The sequence below is a fragment of the Ambystoma mexicanum genome, chromosome 2q (assembly GCF_040938575.1).
Source record: "Ambystoma mexicanum isolate Mex_15411 chromosome 2q, UKY_AmexF1_1, whole genome shotgun sequence".
NCBI classification, from domain to species: Eukaryota; Metazoa; Chordata; class Amphibia; order Caudata; family Ambystomatidae; genus Ambystoma; species Ambystoma mexicanum.
The window spans coordinates 894725601-894744342 of NC_090924.1; the positions used below are offsets into that span (position 1 = coordinate 894725601).

General features: G+C 44.8%; 1 protein-coding gene across 9 annotated transcripts in view; it reads right to left on the bottom strand.

Annotated features, from left to right (window-relative positions):
• Nucleotides 1-18742, bottom strand: part of KIAA1217 (KIAA1217 ortholog) — a 1682267-nt gene that overhangs the window by 962781 nt on the left and 700744 nt on the right. The gene's annotated exons all lie outside the window — the stretch shown is intronic.

Below are 18742 nucleotides of genomic sequence, written 5' to 3' on the forward strand. Positions count from 1 at the left end.
CTCACACCCCAAGTATGGACAGCTCAGCTATTCTGAGCAGGGCCCAGTCAGGTTTGTAGGATGTGTCCCTCCAATAGGGCTCCCTGTTTTATAAGCAAAAGTCTCCAGCAGGAGCCCAAGTGTCTGTCTCCTATTTTCTTTTCTTTTTTTCTCCCTCTCTTACTCTCTCTGTGTTTCTTTCTTTCTGTCCCAGGGTCATACAGAATTGACCATATATAGAACCTCTAACACCACCCTCATTATGAATATTCCCACACATCAAATTTAACAGTTATTTTCCTCTCCCTCCCGCAGTCCGGCCTCTGCCAGCCGATAGGGCAAGGGGTTTAGGAGGTCTGGATTATGGATAATGAGGGGAAGAAAGAAACACATCTTTTTAAAATTGCATTTAAAGTTCCATTTGAGTTGCTCTAAAAGCCACAACATGACAACTTTCTTCAATTTACAGATAAACACCATAATATATATATTTTTCATTCCCTAAGCACTAAACTCAAAAGTTTGAATCCAAAATCAGTTTTTTTGAAAAGGGTGTGTTGTGTTAGTGGCAAGTTTTTTCCTTGGCCCAGGTTCTTTTGGCAAAATCATAAATCCTGCTGGTATACATTCTGCTACTAGAGCAATGTGAGACAAGGGCACTACCAAATAGTTAAGTGAAGTTCAGACAGCCATACAAATCTACCAGGTTTTCACTGGGGACAATTAAGATGTGTCAGATGGAAAGCAAACGAATACCAGTGCTGTTTACCTGAATCCACCATACTCTGAACCACCCTGCAATGAGAGATTGGATAGCTGGGACTAGGACAGCAGTACTCACTTGAAATTGTCACATTTTAAGATGAACATTGAGCATCGCCCAGTCTTCTTTTGGAAGAGATGTAATACAACACTACAGACTGAAGTTACAAGGGATAATCAATGACCCAAATTGAGTTAAAAGGGTAACAACAGTTTGTTAGCCTGATCCTTGGCTCTGTTGCTTGGTTAAATAGCTTGATCGAAGATAGAAGGTTCTGGTCAAAGGGATGATTGTGCTAGTCTGGAGCTTAAAGTCTGGAGTTGTGCCAGTGCTAGTCTGGAGCTTAAAGGGGTAGTTTGCTCAAAAGTTTTATTGTTTACAAAGATTGCTCATGATAACAAATATTTTTCCAAAAAGCTCCTATGTAAAATATTCAGCAAATGTGCCTCAAAGTCAAGATTTTTAATCACTAGGAGGCATCCATTTTGTGGAATGAACAAGCCTTCTGTGTTCATGTTAACTCTGCTCTTGCGGCAGTAATCAAGCCTTTGCTTATTGCTGCCGGAGAGCAGATAATGCTGTCAGGCTCCAGCTGGAGGCTACACCGCCTGCTTGCCTTTCTTGTCCCTGTGATCCAGGTGAGTGCTGCCCACCCTCCCCCTTTATTTCTATTTTTAATTCCTCCGGCCACCTCAATCCTATATTCATGAACTCGGGTTCCCCTTCATGAATATAGAATTGTGCCGTGTGGCGGAGTATTCATAATTGCCTGTACTTTTGCTTTAATTTTCCTGGGCTCCCCCAGAAACTTAAACCGAAAGTACTAGCAATTATAAATACTACGCCGCCCGCCATGATCAGCGGGAGGCTAAATATTCAAAATTGACGTGACTTTAGCTTTAAGTGTCCTGGGCTCATCCGAGTCGGGGGAGCCCATGGAACTTAAAACGAAAGTACATGCAATTAAAAATACTACACCACCCGCCGTGATCGGCAGGAGGCTTAATGTTCATAATTGCTTTGACTTTTGCTTTAAGTGTCCTGGGCCCAGGAAACTTAAAATGAAAGTACCAGCAATTATAAATACTACGCTGCCCACAACCATCGGTGGGAGGCTTAGTATTCATAATTACAGTGACTTTTGCTTTAAGTATCCTGGGCTCACACGGGCAGGGGGAACCTCAGAAACTTAAAATGAAAGTAACAGCAATTATAAATACTACGCCTGCTGCCACAATGAGCGGGAGGTGAAACGAAAGTACAGGCAAATAATTGCTGTGACTTTCGCTTGGAGTTTCGTGGACACCCAGAAAACATCAAGTGAAAGTAACTGCAATTATGAATACAATGCTGGCAGGCTGTAGTCTGGCAGCATTCTCTGCTCTCTGGCAGCAATAATCAAAAGGTCCCAGTAAGGGGCGTCTGCTTGTTTACTGCCTGTGAGAGCAGAGTTAACATGAACACAGGAGGATTGTTCATTTCACAAAATGGATGCATCCTAGTCAGGACATTGAGCATCATTTACATAAACGTTTACATAGGAACATTTTGTAAAAATATTTTTATTTATATATGTGTTATCATGGGCAATCTTTTTAAACAATAACATTTCTCCCTTTAAGAAATATGCTTAAAATTTTGTATTTCTGAGTGATGTGGCATGCGGCACATGAGAGAAATGTATTGCCATCCAAGCTTACTGTACATTAGGTATCTTTACAAGTTTGGTGGTACTCCGGTGGTAAATCTGCTGAAATACCACCAAATGGAATTACCGTTACTGCCACTTGATCCGGCGTAATTACCAACAGATTACAAATGGTGATATGGCGGTTGTAGTGCCCATTTATGGAGTCCACAGGACTCCATGGAGTTTTTGGCAGAATTACCGCCAGCTGTAATTCTGCCGATTTTGCTGATTTTTGGAAGAAAGGCGACAGAATTACCCCAGCATTTTTCTGGAGATTTTTCCAATGCCTCACCACCAAAATTGTATTACAGTCATGTGGTAACTACATTACTGCTGCATTACCGCCATTTGTCCCTGGACTGCCGTACTTGTAATGAGGCCTATTGTGTCAGGCTTAATAACAGTGCATATAGAATTGACAATAACCTGAGGTGTCTATGTGGAATTGTCTTAAACGTGTGAGAAGTTGTTCATAATTTCATATAACATAACTAAACAAACTGCACAATATTTAGGACATAAAAAAAACTGATCAACTAATTGTCCTTCACATAAAAGAGGGCCACACAGATGTACACAACCAAGAGGATGATTAGCAGGGGCAACCCTCCCAGGCGGGGGACGAAGTGAGCACCCCAAATCCTTTCAGCTCCAAAGGGGAATTCCCTCTCAACATACGGTGTCACTGGGCCACTTAAAGTGACACCCTCCATTTATTCCCGGGTCTGTCCCTCAATCCTCCCTCACCAGACACAGAAGGGGCTCCACCCAAAGGGAAGCAGATATTATACCCAGAATTCCAACATCAACGGAAGTCGAGGTAATATACTCTGAGGCCATGCATCAGATATGTGTTCTCCTGCAACCGTTGAAGACACTTATGGTAAACATCATGAACAAAACATGCTCAATCATGGCCGACCATCGACAAATGTCAATGATCATAAATATGCCTTTGGCTCAGTGCCTAATAAACATGGAGTACCCCATCCACAAGTGCTACCTCCAGCTCCGAAGTGCTACTTGCAGATACCATCCTCTGATGGCAATAAAGTAACCAAATTAGGATCATTTGGATTATATCATAATTACTTGGGGTTCATATTTAAGCTATGCCAATTGATATTAGAAATTAGAAAGCATTTCATGTGCCCACAGACTCCACCACCACTGCGTCAGTGTACTTTTTTGAGCTTTTACGAACTGTTAAATGAAAAGTGTTGCTTGCCATCTGTGACAAACTGCCTCCATTTAGCATCAAAAATCCACATGAAAAGGAATGTATTTGTTGGGATGGATTTGTTGCAGGCAAGGCCTGGTAGAAGCAGGAAAGCAGCGAGTCAAGAAAAATAAAAAACACTCGTCTCTGACAAAAATTCCCCAGAATTAGTCTTGGGAGGATATCTCAGGGGCAGTGTGCTTGCCTTGGAAGCAAGACGACACGGAGCACCACAGGTCCGATCCCCGGATCCGCGCTTACAGACCTCTGAGTATTAAGTGCATTATAAATAACCTATCATATCATATCATAAAGATGCCGGAAGACAGCATCATGCGAGGAGTGAGGGACACTGGAGATACCACCACAAGGGGTGTGAACAGCTCCTGCAGAAGCAGGAAAGACCTGGCTGATATGTAGAGAGGAGAATGATGCGCGGTGAGGGACCAGACATGTAACAAACAATGGAGGCCTACAGAAAAAAGAGATGCAAAGAGCGGAAGAACAAGGAAAAGGCCAAGAGAACAAGGAACCCTTGGGCCTGAACGAGTTGGGCCTGAACCTGGATGTTGTGACATGTTGTCTCAGTACCAAAGTGCATGACAAAGAAAATCAGAGGAGTGCTCAGACAATGAATTCTGGGAACTGCAGTCTAACTACCAAAGTGTTCAATATTAGCCATGGGCCTGATTCCGAGTTTACTACATACAGCCACTCAGTCGGAATACTGCTGCAAGTATGGTAATCGCAATGCTGATCAACAATTCTGGAGTCCACAGGACTCCGCAGAAGTTTTGGAAGAATTACAATGGTGGCAATTCAGCCTGATTCCTGCACTTTTAGCCAGAAGCCTGGAGCAGATATTTTCTACAATATGCTGGAAGTATATCCTGCACTTTTCCTTGAATGTCAGAATGTGGGTGTACGGAAAACTGGCGGGCGGTAAAGTGGTGGTAACAGAATTACTGGCACTTCACTGTCATTTTTACACACACTGCCAAACTCATAATGAGGCCCAAAGAAGGAGGAAAGTGCCGATCTAACTTATCGGAATTATAGTTTAAGTCCCAAAACATCCAAAAAGACTGTAAGAGAAGTAGAGTAAAGGGACCAATGTTTGGGAATTTTAGTCAAAGTGCCAAGGTGCCTAAGAAAGAATGTGAGAGATGAAAAGCTCAGATGCTCAATTATGTAAATTGTGGTCAAAATTCCACAGTGCCTAGCAAAGACTGTGCGATAAGGAGAGTAGTTAGGCACTGAATTCTGGAAATTGTAGTCAAAGTACCAATGTGTCTAATCCTGACTTTGAAAGGATAGCTCATACACTGAATTATATGGGAATTATAGTCAAAGTACCAACATGGTATGGTATGATACAAATATTGGTAAAGCGCAACATCTACCTTAAAAAAGCATCATGGGCATAGAAAGATTGTATAAGAACAGGAGTATGATGCAGCACTAGAGGAAGCATACTCGTAGTACCAAAGCATCTGGTAAGCACTTTGAAAGAAGACTAACACAGACATTTCATTCTGGGAGATGAAGTCCCAAAGTGTTTACAAGAGGTTTTGTGCATGAGCAGATGCACCATCTAACAAAATGCATACATTTTTCTTTTAAAAAATGGAAAACAATACTTGAAAATAGAAGTAGGAACAGTTGATGCAAACGTCTTCCACTTCTTCGGCGCACATCTAAATGTCTTGCTTCGATAAACCTTGACTCAGCAGCTGTAGGGGGACGAGGAAGGACCTAAGGAGTAACCTTCAGCATCTGTATAAATCCAGCATGTGGCATTGATTGGGGCGCTCCTTGAGAGAACAGTGACCAGGGATTGGTATAAAACTTTGCCTTAAAACAAAAATGGCCTTTACTCAACTACTTAGCAAAGGATTTCTGAAGAAGCGGGCATGAAAAGAGTTTCATAAATGGAGTACCAGCTCTAATTTGAGTTGCTGGTAGAAAGACGTCATTTTATTCCATCAAGTCCCAGCAGCTTAGCTCTCTCATAAACTGTCAAACACGTTGACTACAGACTGAAAGTCTACTCACAATCTCAGGTGCCATTATTGCGTTTATTAAAGTCACCGTAAATGTCAGGCCGGCCTTGATAAAGGAGGAGAACTCAGCTGCTACTTCCTCACTCTTAATCATAATTTTTGTTCAGTGCTGACGCTACCTACCCAGGGAGTCACGAGGGGCCTTACAAGGTTCAAAAGTGCAAATGGTGGGAGGTGAAAAAAGAAGTTACAAAATGTTTTCAGGACAGGATAATAAAATCAGGATAGACAGCTGAGAGCAGGGCAGGCGGAGGGCCGGGATTGCGTGTGGGGAAACCCGTATGTTTTGAGGGTCTTTCAGAAGGTGCGGCACAGATGTGAAGTGGTAGGGTGCTCCGAGCTCTGGGTGCCCACTGGAAAAATGCTTGATTTTGTGTACATGTTAGCTTGCAGAGTGAGAGTGCAATGTGTAGAAGCTGCTTGCTGGCTTGTCTGGTGTATGTGTGGGTGCTGGGTTTCATTTTGTATTGGCTTAACATTGTACTCCATTTTGGAGAAATTCGGAATCTAATTTTCTTCTCAAGTCCTTTAAAGGATTAAAGGCGATGATGTGCTTTCTTGTAATAATGGCGACAGCTATTGCATCATAACCTGCATGGTCACAAAAGATAGAGGTGATACCAAGAAAATCAAATCAATGCAGCCTCCCTTGGGAGGCAGATACATCCTACACTACAATATTGCAGTTACTCAACTCTGACACAATGAACCCCTGGATCTGTGTCTGGTGTTACTGCTTAGGACTTGGATCGTTCAAAACACAATCAAGTAAAGAAGTGATGGTGTCCTATAATCAGTACAGTTGAGCGGGAGCCATGATTCATGCAGAAATGATATAAGCAAATGTAAATGCTAAAGGTGGGCTGGGATTTGGAAGGGTATCCAATACATAGAGGATAACACATGATATAGAAGTGATCTAGAGCCGCAAACACAAAAGAAAAGTTCAGATTAGAGTGGACGAAGCCCATTGTGGTTGCACATGGAATGATGTGAGTAAACATTGAGCGGTGGTAAAATATAGCACAAATGCATGGACATCTCCAATATTATATCTAGCTGGGTTTGTGGACTCTGAAGGGGGAAAGGGGGAAATAGCTTCGAAGTAAGAGTAAGAGCCATGCAAAAGAAATGCGGGAGGCACAGGGCGAGGATGGCACGGCATTGGGAGCCAGCCTTCTCCCAAAGCTGTGTCACACACAAGGATCAGAAGATGGAGAGTTACGCTATTGCATTGGCATCCATGAACAGAAGTGCAGAGAGACTACCAAGCTACATTTCAAGTGTAACAGAAAGCTAAAAATTAGGTAAGTGGTCACAGTCCCTTCTACAGTGTTGCGAGTGTGATGTGTCTGTGACAGGTTTGCTGGGATCCAGAAGGAGTTGAGACATACTAATGCTGCGTGGTCCGTCAATGTGTAAATGAAAAGTCCCTCATTCACGGGTGTTTGTCAATTACAGCACAATTACAGCATAAGTGCATGGTGTAAGATCTCATTCCATAATATACTATTGTTTAAACTTTCCCCAGAGGCACCTTGCATTGACGTCAGCGCTGCATGATGAATGGGGGGAGACGCCAATCTACGTTTCAACCATAACAGAAAGAAACATGAGATTCCGCCCTGTTGAGGTTTCGGGGGTCATGAATTCCATTGGAGGGTTTCTAAAAGGCTGCTTTCTCCATCAGAAAATGGATGATGCCCGTGGGAAGGAGCACAGCGCCTGTTAGGAAGAAGACAGTTCAAGTTGGGCTGAGCATGAAACGACTGTCTACGCTGTGCACTAATAATGGGCGCCACCCGGGAGCCTTACTGCAATGTCCAACATGAATGCGACCATTGTTGGTGGTGCTATGAAGGCTTTTCCTTGACATTTTCACTCATTCTCTCCCAAATCTTGGACAAAGAAAGGCGGTTTGAGAAACCTGCGCTGGTGATTCGGTGCCGTTTGAAAGCTCAATAATTGATAAATGAATTAATATCATACAATAAGATACGCCCACATTTCTGCAATGACATCTCGTTGAAAGCAGGGGATGGAAGCTGTGCACCACCATACTTTGAGCCTTGCAGAAGTGGCTGTGGTAATCCCAGGTACTATAAATTTCATCAGCTGCTGCGTATTTAGTAAGAAAGGTGTAGGAGTTTGCTATCCCAATCTCTGCGCTTCTATGAAACAAATAACGAGCCGGGTCAGCTGGTGTACAGCGGCTGAGGTGCAGGATCCGCGACCATCCATTGAGGCAAATGGTCATACAGCAAGTGGGATGTAAGCTCCTATCTCCCTGCTACTAAATTGGACACGGCACATGATTCATAGTTCAATTTAGAAAAAACTATGGGTTTAGAAAGAGCTGACGTATCAAGTTCAGATCACTGACATTTATAATTGTATTGGTCGTGTACACTGGCTAGTTAATCTAAATTTAGACTTCAGCCTTAAGATAACTAAAGGTTTTCACAATGAATGTGTTTTTCTAAATTAGAGGGTGTCAAGCCTGGAAAGCTGGATTAGGCGACATGTTCCTGCTTCTTGCTTCACCGTTTCAAGACTCCCCTCTCTGTTATAGCCTGCAGACAATGCTAGCCTTCGCACCGCTCTGCTACTGTGCCGTGCAAGTGTGCAGGCACACCGCCAGGGACCCTAGGGCTTGTTCTACAAAGCTGTATATATGTTACTAGCTGAAAGTACTTGCTACACATGTTGTCACTGATTTGTGTGCAGAACATTCTGTTTCTTAAATCCAAGCAAATTTGCGAAGAACGGGTCCCCATTTGGAAACACGGATTGTAATGGCCTTTTCCTGACCACAGTCTCCTATCATTTCCCGTAAATGAAGTTTGAATTTGGAGACGCCTGAAGAAGTGCCAAACATGGTGGTACCGACTCAATCCCTTTTGATTGTGTGCATGTGTGTTTACATGCAAAGGAGGATCTGGGGACGGAGATGCCACCAATGCATTATTCACTGTCCTGTGCATGTCAAAGCTCTCCTTCTTATGTGTCCTCTTGCATCCAGTGGTGTGTGTGTCAGTATTCTGTGACCTGCTGTGTTGCTTCTATCACAGCCAATCTATGTCACATGTACCACAGAGGCAATAGAATGCTACCTCTAATAATTGGGGGCGGATATCTCTAATAATTGGGGGCGGATTTGGATCAATAATAATAATAATAATAAGTTGGAGTTGGGGGCATACGGCAAACAGGTCAGGCTCCGGGATCAACGAGACACAGGGAGACACCCGGAGCAGTCGCCGAGCAGCCTATAATTAGCAGGAGCCCCACTGGTATGGTGGACAGGAATGGACCCGCCCCAACAACAACAACAACTCTAATGGCCAGATGAGAGGTAGCTGGGAAAGGGAACAAGCAAAACCACTGAAGTCATTGGGATGGACATTGGTAGAGCAAGCAACTGGCGGCCACAATCCCAGTCAAACCCCAAGAGGCGAGAGGGGAACCAGGCGCTACAGAACAGACAGCAAGGGAAAATAATGACATACTGAGCAATCACAGACGTGGATTGCGTTGATGAATATGACACTAGGGGGTCTGCAACACTCGCGTTGGGGATAGCCCGGCAAGGTGGGAAACCCCTCCAATAACACGAACGCAGAGTGGCTAAGGCACGACGGCCTTGCTCAGCACCACAACAGCACTGACCACAGATGTAGAGCAACAGCAAAGAAGAAGCCCCCAGGACCACAACAAATTGCCCCCAACACAGGAATTGAGACCTATCGCAGAGTAGCACCTGACACAACCGCCTTTACACATGCAAAGATGACATCTAGGTTGCCCAAAGTCAAGGGGAAACAATCAACCCTAGAGGAGTTCGCTAAATCACCACCAGCAATGGAAGGGGTTAGACCTAAGGGACAGCATACACAACAGGAAGAAACCACAGCACGCAACGACAAACAGATAATAGATGCTATAGCGGAATTAAAAGTATCTTAGGAGAGCAAGATGGGCATCGCTATCCTGGAATTGAAGACCTCCCTTGAATTCAAGATTGATGCAGTAAGTGTGGATGTAAATCTACTACAACAAGATGTCTGAGCGCTAGCCAAGCGCACAGGAAGCTTGGAAAAGGAGGTGAAAGCTAACACAGGCACGTGCTCGACCAATGCCAAGGAGATCCACACGTTGCAACAACAAGTGCAGAACCTAAAAAGCAGAGCTGAAGAAGCAGGAGGGCATGCATGCTGAAATAATGTACGCATTGTGGGACTTCCGGAAGGCGAGGAAGGATCGGACCCGACAAACTACGTTGAGAATATGTTATTGCAAGAGATAACCGGCGGAGTACTCAGCCAGGGGTTTGCAGTGGAACGAGCGCACAGAGCCTTGGTCAGGAAGCCGCCACCGGTAGCCCCGCCACAGCCAATCATCGCTAAGATACTGAATTATAAAGACAGAGAGAAGGTCTTGGAGAATTTCTGCAAAGGGGGACGATAAGCAGAGCATCAGCAACCATCACGTCGTACCCGGACTACACCCTCTTGGTGCAGAGACAGTGTATGAACCATGTGGCGGTCAAGGGGAGGCTGCGGGAGGCGGCCCACAGATACATGCTGCTGTATCCGACGAAGATGAAAGTGCTCCATAAGAACAAGGCCCTTTTTTTTCAATCTCCAGAGGATGTGACGGCATGGCTGGACGCAAGGAACTACCCGTCAGGGTTGGGAGACCAGGCGGAGCATGAGATAGAGAAGTGAATCAGTACCTTTGCAGGGCCATACGAGCGGACATATAGATCCTATGAAGATAAGTACAGCACATATATTGACCTTGGAATTAGACTATAATCGTGCATTAGATCCGAACCCCTGATCTATAATATATACGGAAGATAGTTGGCCTGAGATGGGAAAATCATGCAGTGCTTAACATATAGAAATGGATGACAAACTGTAGCTTCAATGCAGGAATGGAGGAGACACACCTTTACCCCCAGTAGTTAGATTAGTTAGGATATTAGTAGTATAGTATCCCCCTTCTGGGTTCTGAGTATCGGCTAAGCTGCAGAAAGGGCCTAGATGCGAGGTAGACTGAGATCCAGGGATGGAGCTGGGCAATTGCTGGGGAGTTGAGGCACTTGGGGACGGGAAGGGCGGGAGGTTGGAGGGGAGTTGAGGAATTTGCAGTGCTATTTTTTAGGGAACGAGGTTACACACACATGCACTGGTGCTTAAAATGGAAAACGAGGAGGGACAGAGGTGGCGACTGGGAACAGTTGAAACATGGGCGACCTTAAGATATTAACCTGGAATGTCAGGGGGCTCAACAGTTACCTGAAGAGGAACAAGGTTATGATGTACTTAAGAAGGCAGAAAATAGATATAGCCCTAATGCAGGAAACACATCTCACGAAAGAAAAACAAGAGGTGATACAGAGGAAATGGAAGGGAACCATCATAGGTGCAACGTATTTGGCTTATGCCAGAGGGGTGATCACTTGGGTGGCACCACATGTCCCTTTCCAGTTGCTACAGAACACAGTGGAGGCAGATGGGGGGATGGTGGCAATACGATGATTGATATAAAACAGAGAAACATGCATTATTAACACATAAGCCCTGAACCAAGACACATTGGCTTATTTCAAGTCCCTATATAGCAAAATGAGTCAGTACCTGGGGGGGGGAGGTGGGCGGTTATATGGGGAGGTGACTTTAACTTTACGTTGGACCCAAGGATAGACAGGTAAAACAGGAAATTAGACAAACTCACCCCCGCTGCTAAGACACTAAAGACCCTGTTGGGAGACCTTCGGCTGGAGGATATGTGGAGGCTACACCACCCACACGATAGACAATACTCGCATTACTCGGCCCCAAAAAATTTGTACACACGGTTAGACTGTATGTTTGCCTCACAGGAGATGACGGGAGAAATAGTGCGATCAGAATACAAAGCAAGGGTCCTCTCGGACCACTTGCCATTGGTCTTAACATGGCAATATGTGCCTCCTAGAGCTAGGATCCCAACGTGGCAACTTAGAGCCGAAGCATTGAACGATACGGTGTTCAGGGAAGACCTTAGAGAAGAAATTGTAGAATACTTTAAAAAATCACACTGGGAGTGTTGAATCAGCCGGTACCCTATGGGAAGCATTTAAGGTGGTGATGAGAGGATCAGCTAAAGCCAAATCTAATGGGCTTCAGGGAGGCATATTACGGGAGCTGCAGAAGGCAGAGGCGAAAATTGAGACAGTTTTGGGTACAGGGGGTAACTCCGGGGAAAATGCTGAAACCATAAACCAATTGCAGCAGGAATGTGTAGGGCACTGGGAGAGATTATGCAACTTAAACTATAAGAAATACACAGAGAGACGGCACGCTGGGGGAGACAAGCTGGAGAGACTGCTGGCATGGTTGTATAAAAGTGAAACCCCCAGACCAACGATCAGAGCAGTAATGGGAGAGAGTGGACAAATATTGGATACCCAAGAGAGCGTGAACGGAGAGTTCCTTGAATTCTATAAACGATTGTATGGAGACGCAGGAGGGGGTGAAGGGAACGAGATAGAGGATATTGGCTTACCAAAATTAAGTGCAGAAGAGCGAGAGGACCTAAATTCCCCAAATGTACAAGAAAGAAGTGCTGCCCCCGCTGCTGGCAATGTTAAATGGAGCATTTGAGAATTGCCAGAATCATTGAGAGAAGTGATCATTATCCCACTCCCCAAACCTAATAAGCAAAACACGGACTGTGGGTCGTACAGACCGCTGTTGATGCTGAACCAGGACAGCAAGATACTCAGGGCATTGTTGGCAAATAAAATGAGATGGGTCATAAGTAAATTGATAAATCCCGATCAGACCGGATATGTCCCACACAGGAGCGTATCCGGCAACCTCAGACGGCTCCACCGGGTCATAGAGCACACAGAAGGAGACTCGGACGAGATTGCAATAGTATCACTGGATGCAGTGAAGGCCTTTGACTGATGGCAGCCCTAAAAGAATATGGGATGGGACCTGGGTATCTGAAGAGTGGGTGAAATTATTATACAGCTCACAGTTAGCCAGAGTCAAGACGGGAGCGATCATCTTGGAGAGATGGCAACTCAGCAGAGGCACCAGGCAGAGATACCCTTGGTCCCTGATGCTGGAAATTCTAGCACTAGAACCCCTGGTGATATACCTGATACAACAATACGAGGAAGTGGGGATCTACACAAAAGGGGGACTACACTTGATTTCATTATACGCAGATGATATGTTGTTATTCTTGAGGTACCCTAACTACAAATTGAGTGATTTGCGTTGCTCTCTGGTATTGCAGTTAATCCTAAGAAATTGTGTATGTTCCCCTTGGGAAGGTATATAGGGGTCCCGCGGGAACAACTGCCAGTTTTACAAATACCCTGGGAGACCAGTACTTTTAGATACCTTGGGATTGACATCTATCACACGGTGGTAGCAGAATATAAATATACCATAGAGAAAGCGGTAGCGAACATTGATAATAGCATGAGGTTCTGGACTAAGCTCCCCTTGGCCATGATGGGGAGGAGGGTGCTGTTGAAGATGGTCGTATTGCCTAGGCTATTACATTTTTTTTGGGAACATACCATACATGATACCTAAGCGGTTCTTCTTAAAACTCCAGATCATATGGACGGGCTTCATCTGGCATGGAACTCGGAACAGAATAGCCCTGTGGAAATTACAGAACACGTATGAAAAAGGGGGTATAAAACTGCCTAACTTTGAGATCTATCATTTGTTCAGTCAACTGCAATACGTGGTTAAATGGTTAACTGAAGACTTGACAACAGAGTCCAGACTGTTGAGATCTGAATGTGCCCCGTTTTTTTTTTTTTTTAAGAATTGATATGGCTGCCCAAACCTGAGCTAAAAGGGCGCCCGGGGCTGTTGAAATTGGGATGGAAGATATGGCGTGAGGCTTCTCAGGCCATGGAGAACCCGACCCCGTGTTCTCTGCAAGTACCATTAGTGGCATTGACCGGAGGAGACGTGCAACTGAGGATGATGATTCGTAGGCATTGGGAACCTGTCAGAATCGCAACAATAGGAGACATATGGCAAGAGGGGGAAGTAAAGGAATTTGAGGTGCTGGTAGAAGAAACAGGTTTACACTTAGGGCAGTACATTACCTATACCAGGTTGGTACGGCGGGTGAGAGAGACAAGGTCTGAAATACTGCTGGGAGATCACCCTGACCCAGCCATTGAAACAATGTAGGATGTCGCAGAGGGAGGGCATGAGGTTTCCCAAATCTATGAGCTGCTGATGTCCAGGGTGGGAAAGGAAGTAGCCCAGTTAAGACAGGGTTGGGAAGAGGAGGCAGGGGAACTCATGAATGACGGGTTATGGGAGCGAGTCCAAGGGTATCACAGAAAAGTGTCTAGGAATGCGAGACTAAAACAAATACAGCTATATGTAACTCACAGGGCATACATGACCCCGCAGAGGATAGCTCGGTTCAAGAGCACTGAACGACAAACATGCCCCAAATGCGGAGAAGAAAATGCTGTGATGATACACATGTTCTGGGCATGTCCAGAAATTGGAAAGTTCTGGGAAGAAGTAGCCCGCCGATTAAACGAAAAAGGGATCAAGCTAAACGTTGAATCAGTGTGGGCATGCATGTTAGGGGGGTTAACTAGACCATGTAAATTGAAACATGTGCGCAAACTTAAGGACTTGGCATATATACTTGCCAAGCACAGAATTGCCATTGGGTGGAAAGCAAGCAACAGACCGAAGGTAGAGGTTTGGTGGAATGATCTCCAGAAATGGACCGAAGCCGAAATGACAGTGTGGAACGAAGCAGACAGTAGGGGAGGGGAGGAAGAAGCAGAAACCCTGACAGCCTGGAAACACCTAGTGGCCACACTGTTGGGGTCTGCCCAGGACTACCCAAGCGATCATGAAACTTCCGAGAATACTGATGGGGAGGTAACCCCAGAAAGGGGAAAAGCGCAGTGCGAAGTGGAGTAGGCTCGAGTTGGGGGGTGAGTAAGGGGAAAGCAGTAGATACTTAACAATATATACATGATGCTAAAGTGTAATGACAAGAACGGCTGGATTTGTTGAATGTTGATTGTTTATTGTAAAAACGAATAAAAATTGTTTTTTAAAAAATTATAATTTGCATTTATATAGCGCTTCGAACCCTCAGGCATCTGAGCGCTGCTTTTTGTTACCCACGGTGTGTGGTGCTCATTTATCATTCTCGGAAGGATGAAAGGCTGAGTTTGACCCTGCCGGGATTCGAATCTACGTCGATGTCAAAGCGAGCACTCTACTCGCTGTGCTATCGGACCGGCAATGCATGCAGGTTGTGTGCGCAAGAATATAGACAACCTTCACCAACATTTACGTTCTGTTTGTCGCTCGTACATTCAGCAATGAGGTTCTCCAATATCACCTCATTCACAGAGGTGACAGCAAAAGTTTTGCCAGGACCGGGAAGACGTCAAGAGTCTTACAATCAGGTCTTGCTGTTGCAGCCAAGATTCCTTGACCTGCAAGCTGTGCAGGCTCCATGTACTGGGGACCTCACTGGTAAATAGAGGTAGACGGGTACCCTCATCAGTGGGCAAGAACATGAGCGGTTGGTCTTCATTTGCACGCCGTACACTTTTGCCGTCAGAGCGTCTGCATGGGGGTGTGCCATGATCATTATGAACATCTGGAAAGAGTAGGGGGAGTCTTATTATCTGTTTGCCATATAAGGTAAGAGAGTTTGATATGCTGCCTCGGGCTGCAAATGTACACTTGGTGTATGAGGATCTGTCAAGGTGCCACAGGTACCATTGAAAGAAGAGTGGGGTGATTCACAGAAACCACCCTGAGCGGTTGACGTTCGTTGGGTTTACAGTAGCTACCTCACCCGCTACGTACCTCGAGCGACTAAGGGTTAAAATAATATGCTACCAGTAGAGATTTAGATGCACCACTCCCAACCACCCCCAATATCACCGATTATGGTTTGTGCAGGTGTGTTTATGTTCCCCCACAAAAAATATTTTTTGGGTGGAAGCATGGCTTGTTATTTTCCATTTTAAGGCACTTAATGTGTGTTTGTTTAAACCTGGAATCTTTGAGTGACACTAGTGCCTTTTAATTAGTTATGCTACATGTTCGTGCACGTATGTTTTGTTGATGAACCTAATACGACTTGGTTAAAAAAGGTTAAAAAAAAAAAAGGTCACTCCTCCCATAGTCCATAGCCACACACTGTTTACAAGGAAGGCCCATGGATCAACTTGATCTTGTACTTAGTAGATCCTGTAAATGTTTAGCCATGATTTTGTGGCCTTCTGTGATCCTGGTAGATTATTCTTTGCGGAGTGGGGGAAGTGCAAATTCATCGATACCCATCAGTGTGAAAGTAATTCGATTCCTCTGGATGACTTTTCCCTAGGAAGGATTGCCAAAGGTTTTAATTGCTGACAAAGGGATGCAAACAGTCTCAGGTTCAATTTCCTGACAAGCTACAACATCAGACACACTTGAGTAGGTTTACACCCTTAATCACATGCTAAGGGACGGTGTACAGTTTGCTGTGGTTAACAAGTTGTAGGCAATGAATACCATGGAACAGATGCTTTGGACAAACCAAAGTGTACAGCACAGTCTGATTCGCGTCTGCCCCTGTGTGATCTTGAGGGAGAAGTGCGAGTTCAGCTCATAGGGCATAGTATTGATGAGAGAAGCTGTAGTAAATTAGTTGACAGGTGTGAATGTTCTTCTCCATAGATCGGTAGTCAAGGGCCATCCATTGAAGAGAAAACAATGGTATGATTCCAGGAATGGTACTAAATACCCCACTTTTTAAGTGGATGCCTGATGGGAAAGATGTCACATTTGGATGAATTGTTGGGGGTGGGAAGTGTGTCACCATACCTGTATTTTGGCAGAATTAAATGTATTTCACTTAGATGGATTCTTGGGGATTGGAAATGTGTCACACTTAGATGTATTTTTGTGGGAGGGAAATGTGCCGCACTTAAATGGATTGTTGGGGGTAGGAAATGTGTCACAGTTGGGTGTCTTTTGGGGTGGGAAATGTGTCACCCGGAGGTGTATTTTGGGGGGAAATGTGTCGCACTTAGATACTTTGTTGGGGGTAGGAAATATGTCACACTTAAATGGACTGTTCGGGGTAAGAAATGTGTCACCCGTAGGTGTATTTTGGGGGTGGAAAAAGTGTCACCCTTACGTGTGTTTTGGGGTGGGAAATATGTCACATTTAGATAGTTTGTTGGTGGTAGGAAATGTGTCGCACTTAGATGGATTTTGGGTGTAGGAAATGTGTCCCACATAGGTGTCTTTTGGGGTGGGAAATGTGTCACCCTTTGGTGTATTTTGGGGGAAATGTGTCGCAATTATATAGTTTGTTGGGGGTAGGAAATATGTCACACTTAGATGGACTTTTGGGGGTAGGAAATGTGTCGCACTTAGATGGATTGTTGGGGGTGGGAAATGTGTCGCACTTAAATAGATTGTTGGGGGTAGGAAATTTATCACACTTGGATGGATTGTTGGGGATAGGAAATGTGTCCCCCGTAGATGTATTTTGGGAGTGGGAAAGGTGTCACCCTTAGGTGTATTTGGGGGTGGGAAATATGTCACATTTAAATAGTTTGTTGGTGGTAGAAAATGTGTCACACTTAGATGGATTTGGGGGTATGAAATGTGTTGCACCTAGATGGATTTTGAGGTAGGAAATGTGTTGTACCTAGATGGATTTTTGGGGAGTAGGATATGGGTTGCACTGACACACTAGTTTGTCCACTATACGCAGAAGTGTATGTTTGGATCCTGTCCTCAGCACTCAGAAGATCATAGGGGGAACCGTCCCAATGCTCCTTGAAGTTCTTTGAGGACAGACTGTTTATTGCACCTAGAAGATGTATTATGATTGCCTTTTGTGCGCTTAAACATTTGTCAGGATAGCATGCCTTCTGCACGCAGCCTGGTATTGGACCTTGCAGATTCTTGATGTTAGCCCGCCTTTACGCTCAGAATATCTGTGAGGACAGCCAAGGGCTGACACAAAGATGTGCGGGTAGCCTGATGTTGCAGTTAGAAGACTAGCACATGCAGGTTAACACATGTGTGAAACCTGAGCAATTGTGTAAGTTAACACATGCACATGGAACAACAGCAAAGATTATTAGCACATGTATCGCACTTAGAAGATATTTGTAGGTCGGCACAATAATTGCGCTTATATATTTGTGTAGGTTAGCACATTTACTGCTCTTAGAAGAACTGCGAAGGTTAGTTCTGGGTTTACACTTGGAGGCATTGGGCCTCATTACGAGGCTGACGGTAGCCGTGCCTGTGATACAGGCATGGCTGCCGCCAGTATTTTATTTTTGCCAGCGTCCAGAAATGGGCAATTACCGGGTCATTACGGCCTTGACGGACCCGGGATTTGCCCATTCCTGGGCGCTGGGAAAAATTCTTCCCCATTCCCATTGAGCCCCATAGGGGCAAGCGTACTGGTACCGTAGTTCCCGGACCGGCAAACTTGTAATGAGGCCCATTGTGGGGGTTAGCACATGCATTTCGCATAGAAGAATTTGTGTATGTCTAGCACTTGTTTTGTACCTGACGAACTGTGAAGGCTAGCATTTGGGTTGAACCTAGAAGTACTTGTGTGGGTTAGCACCTGTATTTCACTTGGAAGGAATTGGGTTGGTTGATACATGCATTGTACATGAAGAACTATGAAGGCCAACACTTGTACTGCTCTTGAAGAATTTTGAAGGTCAGCACTTGCACTGCACTTAGAAGAACTTGTGTAGATTTAGCACATGTATTACACTTGAAGAACTGTGAAGACGGGCACTTGTAATGCACTTAGAAGAACTGTATTAGTTAGACAAATTGGAGGGTGGGCAGTGTGTTGCATTTAGATGGATCTTGCAGTGGACATTTTGTGCTGTGCCTTATAATGTTAGCCCGCCTATTACGCTCAAAGATATATGTTGGTAACCCTTCCATTGCACCTAAAGATCCTTATGTTAGCCA